Source organism: Hetaerina americana, unplaced genomic scaffold (genome assembly GCF_022747635.1).
Source record: "Hetaerina americana unplaced genomic scaffold, ioHetAmer1.1.p SCAF_854, whole genome shotgun sequence".
Taxonomy (NCBI): Eukaryota; Metazoa; Arthropoda; class Insecta; order Odonata; family Calopterygidae; genus Hetaerina; species Hetaerina americana.
Window position 1 is genome coordinate 47,531 of NW_027287488.1, and position 8,647 is coordinate 56,177.

The 8,647-nt window shown below is 53.0% G+C and overlaps 2 non-coding genes and 1 pseudogene across 2 annotated transcripts; all 3 read right to left on the reverse strand.

The window, feature by feature from the left end:
• Window positions 1–3,906: 3,906 nt before the first annotated feature.
• On the reverse strand, window positions 3,907–4,040 carry LOC139698448 (U2 spliceosomal RNA; annotated as a pseudogene).
• Window positions 4,041–5,553: 1,513 nt separating this feature from the next.
• Window positions 5,554–5,746, reverse strand: LOC139698437 (U2 spliceosomal RNA). Its single transcript, XR_011702932.1, has one exon. It is a non-coding gene; the product is annotated as a U2 spliceosomal RNA (small nuclear RNA).
• Window positions 5,747–7,259: 1,513 nt separating this feature from the next.
• Window positions 7,260–7,452, reverse strand: LOC139698439 (U2 spliceosomal RNA). Its single transcript, XR_011702935.1, has one exon. It is a non-coding gene; the product is annotated as a U2 spliceosomal RNA (small nuclear RNA).
• Window positions 7,453–8,647: the final 1,195 nt, after the last annotated feature.

Consider the following 8,647-nt stretch of genomic DNA (forward strand, 5'->3'; position numbering starts at 1 on the left):
ACCGCTAAGGTACTCCGCGAGATCACCGGTGGTTGGCGGTCTCCTCAGCTTCCTCCGCACTACCTCCTTCAGGCGACCCCAGGCGAGCACTCTCACGTTGGGGTCACGGGAATGGAGGAGTCGATATCCCTGCACGATGGTCAATATGTCAGTCAAGTCGGAAAGAGGGAGAAGACCTGCGCCGCCGTGTTGATGGCCAATGAAGACCATCTCAGGCGATGCCCTTTTGGGCAAATGGAGCCAGCCCTTTGCGCAGGCCTTCAGCCTCTTGTCGATGTCAGTCAAGTTCTTCTTTTTAACGTTACCAGCCCGCAAGATGAATTCCAGCCTGGGCAGAAGGAAGATGTTGGTCGCGGCGATCTTCTGCCACGGGGCGAGGAGTGACTCGTCGATCTTCTTGACGTCCTCGCCCAAGCGCACCAGGTCCTCCTCGGGGGTCTGGTCCACATGGAACCCGAACGGGACCCCGAGGTACCGGTACGCTTCGCCGTCCTTCAGGCTGGAAATGGCCGCCCCCTGGATGGTGAGTTGGGACGGCTGCACGGGCTGGTTGGTTGAAAAGTTGAGGTCCAGCGTTGCGCACTTGCTTGGCTTGAACTGTAGACCTGCAGCGGTCGCCTCTTCTCCCGCGATGTTCAGCAGGCGCTGCAGGTGCTCCTGGTCCCGGGCCACCAGCACCAAGTCGTCCGCGTAGGCCAGGATGGCGATGTTCTGCCCCTGGACGACGACTCCGGACTTGCCTGCCTCACCAGCGACCGCCCGTATCACCGGCTCCATTCCCAAGTTGAAAATGGTCGGTGATAACGGGCACCCCTGCTTGACACCGGCGCAGATGTCGATGACGCCGGTGTCGCCGCTGGCCGTCTTCACGACCGTGGAGCCCTTCTGCAACTCCTCCACGGTCCTCCTCATCTCCTCAGGCAAGTCCATCCTCCTCAAGGTGTTCTGGAGGTGTTGGTGCGGGATGGACCCGAACGCGTTCCGTAGATCAAGCCAAGCCAGTGCGATTCGGGAACGTCTGCGTCTCATTTCGTCAACAGCTGCCTGAAGGGTGAAGTTGTGCTCGTGGCACCCCTCGAACTCCCGGAAGCCCTTTTGAGCCGGGTGCATCTTCTTCCCGCTGACCGCCCAAGATAGTATGCGGTCAGCAAGCACCCCGGCGTACAGCTTGGCGATGGTGTTGCCAAGCGCTATGGGCCTCCAGTTGCCGATGTCCTGGCGGTCCCCCCCTTTGTGCAGGAGGACAGTCCGAGAGGTTTTCCACGCGGCCGGTGTCCTGGCCTCCTTCAGGCATCTGTTGAAGATAAAAGAGAGAATTCGTCCATGTCTATCGACCGCCCTCAGGTCGCCGTAGGTGAGGCCATCGGGGCCCGGGGCGGTGTTTTTGGTTCTAGACATGCGTCTCGTCACTTCTTCAGGAGTGATCCTTTCGAGGAGCAGTTTCTTCTCGGTCTCCGTCGTGCGACGGTAGACCGAGTCGTCACCCTCGTCCTCCAAGCCCCCCATTCCGACATTCCCGTAGACTTGGCGGAAATGCTTTTCCACTTCCTCCGCGGGAATGTCGCAATAGGGTGACTTATCAGACAGGATGCTCTCCACTGCCCTCCTGGGATGACTCCTGAAGAGTTTCTGTATGTCCGACGCCTTTTTCGCGTCGTAGTCAGCTACTTGTCTGCGTCTTGGTGGTTGTCTGTGCACGACGTTTCGTGGCCGAGGAGCTTCCCCTCCGTCCGCAGGTTTCGCCTCCCTCTTCCTCTCCGCCTGGGTGGTGGCCACCAGATCCTGCACCACGACCTCGAACTCCTCCCATGACTGGCCGGTGGTGCTGGCCAGTCGGTCGAGCCACAGCTTCTCCTTCTGCTGTATCGGTGGCTCGACCTGTCGTGGTGCTCCTTCTGCTGCGTCTGGAGCTGGCGGCGGCGATGTTGCTGCGTCCACAGGCGGCGGTGACCCGGTGTCGTTGAGGTCACCGACTTCGGGAGGCTGCCCCGGCGCCAGGTCTTCGGCCGGAGCGTCAGCTGCTGCGTCTGGATCGGAGGGTTGCGCCTCGGTCACGTTGGGCGGCGTCGTGCATCTAACTGTCTCCTCGATTGCCTCCTGAAGGGGGGCAATCAAGGGGGGAGGTCTCTTGTGGGTCACCATGTGGTTCGCCAACCCGCGACGGGTAGCGCATGCGAAGTCGCATGTCCCGCACCGGTGCGAGAGTGCAACACGCCCGTCCGCCGCCTTACGTATCCCCCCTTTGAGGCAGGGATGAGTGGACGGCTTGCGGCCGATAGTCCCACCGCAGACGGAGCAGGCGTTCACCGACGTGAGTCGGTGGCCGTGCTGCTCCATCAGGTGTCGGACGAGACTTCTCCGCATCGCCGTCCACTCCGTAGCGCGGAAGGACATGCTGCATCCCACCTCGGTGCAGGTTAACGTATCCGCCACGGGAAAGTAAACCACAAGTTGATTGTCGATTCTCCTGGCCGACACCGCGGTGCCGGTCAGGAGAAGCGCCGGGACCCTGTCAGTCGTTTGGGGGGCGGGGGCAGTCGGGGGAATCGGGGGGGGAGAATCCAGCGCCGGACGTCTGGACGAAGAAGAATCCGGAGGCGTCGTGAAGTCGTCGAGGGAGAGAGGGGAAGAAGAACGGGACTTGGGGGGAGAATAGGTGACGTCCGAGAGCGGGGAGAAGGTCTCAAGGGAAGGCTTTCGGACGCCGGATGGAGAAGAAGAAGAAGAAGAAACGGGGGAGCCATAGTGTATGATTTTCCGCGGGCGACGCGTCCTACGCGCCGAAGCGCTTTCGGACGCGCCGTCCGGTGGTGTATGGGGAGGGGAGGAGTCGGGCTCTGACGCCTCGACTTTCCTCCTCCGCGGAGTGCGAGAGGAGGAGGGGGGGGCGGAGGAACTAGCACGCGATGGTGCTTTTCTAACGGCCCCCGCCCCCCCGTTTTTACGGGGAGGACGTGGGGGCATGGGAGGGCGTTAAGTCATGGCACAAACGGGGCCTGGCGGACGATATTCCACGGCCTGAAGGACCGTGGAACGTTGTTTTGAAAATTGTCCTTTTAAGGACACAAAAAAATTCAAAAGATATAAATGCTGAAGGCCAAGGGGGGCGACGGAGGGCTTTTCCGCGGTCTGAGGGACTGCGGAACGAAAATTTTCAAAAATACAAATTTAAATTAAGCGCGTGGCGTCCACCTGAATGAAGTCCAGGCGGCCGCCGAGGGATGGCGCTGAAGGCGCTCAACCCGCTTCTCGGCCCGTATGGGTGGGATCGGGAGGAAATTTGAATTTACCGGGGTTTTGAAATGACGGTTTTGTGGAAGATGAAGTCTTCCACAAATACCGGACGGGGGGGAGGGGGTCAATCGAACCGATCGGGCGTGAAGCGCGCCGAACGGTCGCTTGACCGGCGTCGCGGCCGAAAAGGAAACCGCGCGCCGTTCAAATCACCCGCTCTGCGCCGATCCGTACGGGATCGACGGAGGGTGCTCCCGGGGGCCCTGAGGGGGTCCGGGGGCCTCGGTGCTCAAGCTACCGGTCCGGAGGGGACCTGGCAGTGCACCGGGGGCCGGGGAACGTCCGGTGCTCAGCCTACCGGTCCTGAAGGGACCCGGCGGTGCACCGGGGGCGGGGGCCTGCGCCGGGCCTTAGGGGCCCGGCGTCGAGCCCGGGGAGGTTATCACCCCAAGTGGGCGTGGGGAACGGTCCGTGAGCGACCGGGGAGCCCTGAGGGGGCGGTGGGTCCCACGGTCCGCCTTGAAGAGGCAATGGACCGTGGGGCCATCGGGGGTCGAAAGAGGGGCTACTGGGCAGAGCAGGCGCCTAGTGTCCTGTTGCCCCTTCCCTCTGGGAGTGTCCCGGGGGGCTTACCGTTGGTCGGGGCCCGTCCGGGATTCCTCAGAGAGGCAAGAAAGGTCCAAAAGCGGTAGATCTGTTCATTTAAAAATTTGAATTTGGCGGGCGAAAAAGAAGAAAGTTAAGGGGATTAAGCTGATAAGAACAGATACTACACTTTGATCTTAGCCATAAGGCCGAGAAGCGATAAGGGAGCCCTTTTCTGCAATATTTACATGTGTAGGGACGACCCCGGAGCACTTGGGGCGGAGGGCGCAGGATTGGCGTAGGCGCCGCGGGGTGGCATTGGTCGGGGAGAATTCGCGTAGGATCCTGCGGGGGTGTTTCCGAAGGCTTCCTTGTTTTCCTGCAGCAAGAAAAGTTTTGGGGGGGCGCGGGGGGCAGGACGGCCGGAGCAATTGCGTCCCCGGAGTCCGGAGGCGAGACAGTAAATTGCAACGCGGAGTCCTTCGCTAGGTCGTGCCATCTCTGTGAGCGACACACGAGACGTATTGCAAGCTCTCTCCCCGCTTCCCGGGAAAGGTCGGGCGCAATTTTCAAACATTCCGAAAATGGAGGGGGGCATCCAGGACGGTAATAAAGGGCCCTTTTCGCCAGTATTCAGTGGTCGACAGTTTTTCGAAAAACGGGCTTCCTCTTCACTTCACTTCCTGTGTGGTAGAGATTTAAAATCGTGTGCTGTTCACTTACTTTGCATTAATCGTCATTAGTAAAAATACGCTTTCCTTATAAATAAATAAATACATAAATTAGGGTTTCTTCAAATATAAACAAATTAGGGTTTTCTTCAAATCGGAGAATAGGAATCGAAAAGGCTGTAAAAAAGTGGCGCTTTCAATTGCACAAGATGGAAAACCAGATTTCTCCATTGTTTATATTTTCCATTTTCTCGAAAAATATCGCGAAAATGGGCATCGATTTCCGCGAAATTCGCAAAAAATTTCTGAAAATTTTTTTGCAAAGATTTTTCCAATTTTTCCCGAGTGCTCGCGATCGGTCGTTTCCTCCGATGTATTGAGTTTCTTTTCCGTTCAATTTTTTTTCATCAAACACACACTCCTTTTACAAGAATTATCTTCGCATAAATTCTGTGGAAAGATTGGTGTTCAAAAACTAAGGTAAAAGAGTGGAACTCGCCTATTTCCGCGAGTCGATTCGCGTCGGGTCGTCTTGAATGACGCTCCTTGCCGGGAGCGCGCGCGCGCCATCTCTTCGGGGGGGGAGGTAAACAGCTGGAAGGAAGGGGCGTCACACGCCAAAGTTTGAAACGTGATCCGGCGCCTCTCTTCAACAGTTGTCGTCGTCTCCAATGATGGAATACTGAGGAGACAAGACGTTGTTGTTGTTGACGTTGCATTGAAAGCAGAAAAAATAATTGCATTATTTTCACAAAATTATATTTATTGTTACACTTACACTTTAAAGTGACGACGACTCTCTTCAGATGGGATTTTTTTTCTTCCCAAGTTTCTCTCCTTTTAATAATTCATTCCTTTTAATACTTCGTTGTGCTGCTTCAATTTGGATTACATTACTTTTGCTCCGCTCGCATGGAATAAAATCGCTTCTCTCCGCGAAAATGCAATTTCGCGAATATTTTTCCAGCCGGATCGCCTGAAATTTGCAAGTGCGAAAATAAATAATTTTCGCGGATCAATTTAAGCTTCAATCTGTTCTCATCAGCTTTTAAGTGGACCTTTTTAATGATGGGCCGATCCCGACGGTACTGCAATGCCGGGCCAACCCGCGGCAGGGATGGAGTAAACTCCGGGTACCCCGCCAATGTCCAAAAATCAGATTAATATTCTGGTCCCGCAATGCGGGACGTATCAGATATTAAGCTGATAAGAACAGATACTACACTTTGATCTTAGCCATAAGGCCGAGAAGCGATAAGGGAGCCCTTTTCTGCAATATTTACATGTGTAGGGACGACCCCGGAGCACTTGGGGCGGAGGGCGCAGGATTGGCGTAGGCGCCGCGGGGTGGCATTGGTCGGGGAGAATTCGCGTAGGATCCTGCGGGGGTGTTTCCGAAGGCTTCCTTGTTTTCCTGCAGCAAGAAAAGTTTTGGGGGGGCGCGGGGGGCAGGACGGCCGGAGCAATTGCGTCCCCGGAGTCCGGAGGCGAGACAGTAAATTGCAACGCGGAGTCCTTCGCTAGGTCGTGCCATCTCTGTGAGCGACACACGAGACGTATTGCAAGCTCTCTCCCCGCTTCCCGGGAAAGGTCGGGCGCAATTTTCAAACATTCCGAAAATGGAGGGGGGCATCCAGGACGGTAATAAAGGGCCCTTTTCGCCAGTATTCAGTGGTCGACAGTTTTTCGAAAAACGGGCTTCCTCTTCACTTCACTTCCTGTGTGGTAGAGATTTAAAATCGTGTGCTGTTCACTTACTTTGCATTAATCGTCATTAGTAAAAATACGCTTTCCTTATAAATAAATAAATACATAAATTAGGGTTTCTTCAAATATAAACAAATTAGGGTTTTCTTCAAATCGGAGAATAGGAATCGAAAAGGCTGTAAAAAAGTGGCGCTTTCAATTGCACAAGATGGAAAACCAGATTTCTCCATTGTTTATATTTTCCATTTTCTCGAAAAATATCGCGAAAATGGGCATCGATTTCCGCGAAATTCGCAAAAAATTTCTGAAAATTTTTTTGCAAAGATTTTTCCAATTTTTCCCGAGTGCTCGCGATCGGTCGTTTCCTCCGATGTATTGAGTTTCTTTTCCGTTCAATTTTTTTTCATCAAACACACACTCCTTTTACAAGAATTATCTTCGCATAAATTCTGTGGAAAGATTGGTGTTCAAAAACTAAGGTAAAAGAGTGGAACTCGCCTATTTCCGCGAGTCGATTCGCGTCGGGTCGTCTTGAATGACGCTCCTTGCCGGGAGCGCGCGCGCGCCATCTCTTCGGGGGGGGAGGTAAACAGCTGGAAGGAAGGGGCGTCACACGCCAAAGTTTGAAACGTGATCCGGCGCCTCTCTTCAACAGTTGTCGTCGTCTCCAATGATGGAATACTGAGGAGACAAGACGTTGTTGTTGTTGACGTTGCATTGAAAGCAGAAAAAATAATTGCATTATTTTCACAAAATTATATTTATTGTTACACTTACACTTTAAAGTGACGACGACTCTCTTCAGATGGGATTTTTTTTCTTCCCAAGTTTCTCTCCTTTTAATAATTCATTCCTTTTAATACTTCGTTGTGCTGCTTCAATTTGGATTACATTACTTTTGCTCCGCTCGCATGGAATAAAATCGCTTCTCTCCGCGAAAATGCAATTTCGCGAATATTTTTCCAGCCGGATCGCCTGAAATTTGCAAGTGCGAAAATAAATAATTTTCGCGGATCAATTTAAGCTTCAATCTGTTCTCATCAGCTTTTAAGTGGACCTTTTTAATGATGGGCCGATCCCGACGGTACTGCAATGCCGGGCCAACCCGCGGCAGGGATGGAGTAAACTCCGGGTACCCCGCCAATGTCCAAAAATCAGATTAATATTCTGGTCCCGCAATGCGGGACGTATCAGATATTAAGCTGATAAGAACAGATACTACACTTTGATCTTAGCCATAAGGCCGAGAAGCGATAAGGGAGCCCTTTTCTGCAATATTTACATGTGTAGGGACGACCCCGGAGCACTTGGGGCGGAGGGCGCAGGATTGGCGTAGGCGCCGCGGGGTGGCATTGGTCGGGGAGAATTCGCGTAGGATCCTGCGGGGGTGTTTCCGAAGGCTTCCTTGTTTTCCTGCAGCAAGAAAAGTTTTGGGGGGGCGCGGGGGGCAGGACGGCCGGAGCAATTGCGTCCCCGGAGTCCGGAGGCGAGACAGTAAATTGCAACGCGGAGTCCTTCGCTAGGTCGTGCCATCTCTGTGAGCGACACACGAGACGTATTGCAAGCTCTCTCCCCGCTTCCCGGGAAAGGTCGGGCGCAATTTTCAAACATTCCGAAAATGGAGGGGGGCATCCAGGACGGTAATAAAGGGCCCTTTTCGCCAGTATTCAGTGGTCGACAGTTTTTCGAAAAACGGGCTTCCTCTTCACTTCACTTCCTGTGTGGTAGAGATTTAAAATCGTGTGCTGTTCACTTACTTTGCATTAATCGTCATTAGTAAAAATACGCTTTCCTTATAAATAAATAAATACATAAATTAGGGTTTCTTCAAATATAAACAAATTAGGGTTTTCTTCAAATCGGAGAATAGGAATCGAAAAGGCTGTAAAAAAGTGGCGCTTTCAATTGCACAAGATGGAAAACCAGATTTCTCCATTGTTTATATTTTCCATTTTCTCGAAAAATATCGCGAAAATGGGCATCGATTTCCGCGAAATTCGCAAAAAATTTCTGAAAATTTTTTTGCAAAGATTTTTCCAATTTTTCCCGAGTGCTCGCGATCGGTCGTTTCCTCCGATGTATTGAGTTTCTTTTCCGTTCAATTTTTTTTCATCAAACACACACTCCTTTTACAAGAATTATCTTCGCATAAATTCTGTGGAAAGATTGGTGTTCAAAAACTAAGGTAAAAGAGTGGAACTCGCCTATTTCCGCGAGTCGATTCGCGTCGGGTCGTCTTGAATGACGCTCCTTGCCGGGAGCGCGCGCGCGCCATCTCTTCGGGGGGGGAGGTAAACAGCTGGAAGGAAGGGGCGTCACACGCCAAAGTTTGAAACGTGATCCGGCGCCTCTCTTCAACAGTTGTCGTCGTCTCCAATGATGGAATACTGAGGAGACAAGACGTTGTTGTTGTTGACGTTGCATTGAAAGCAGAAAAAATAATTGCATTA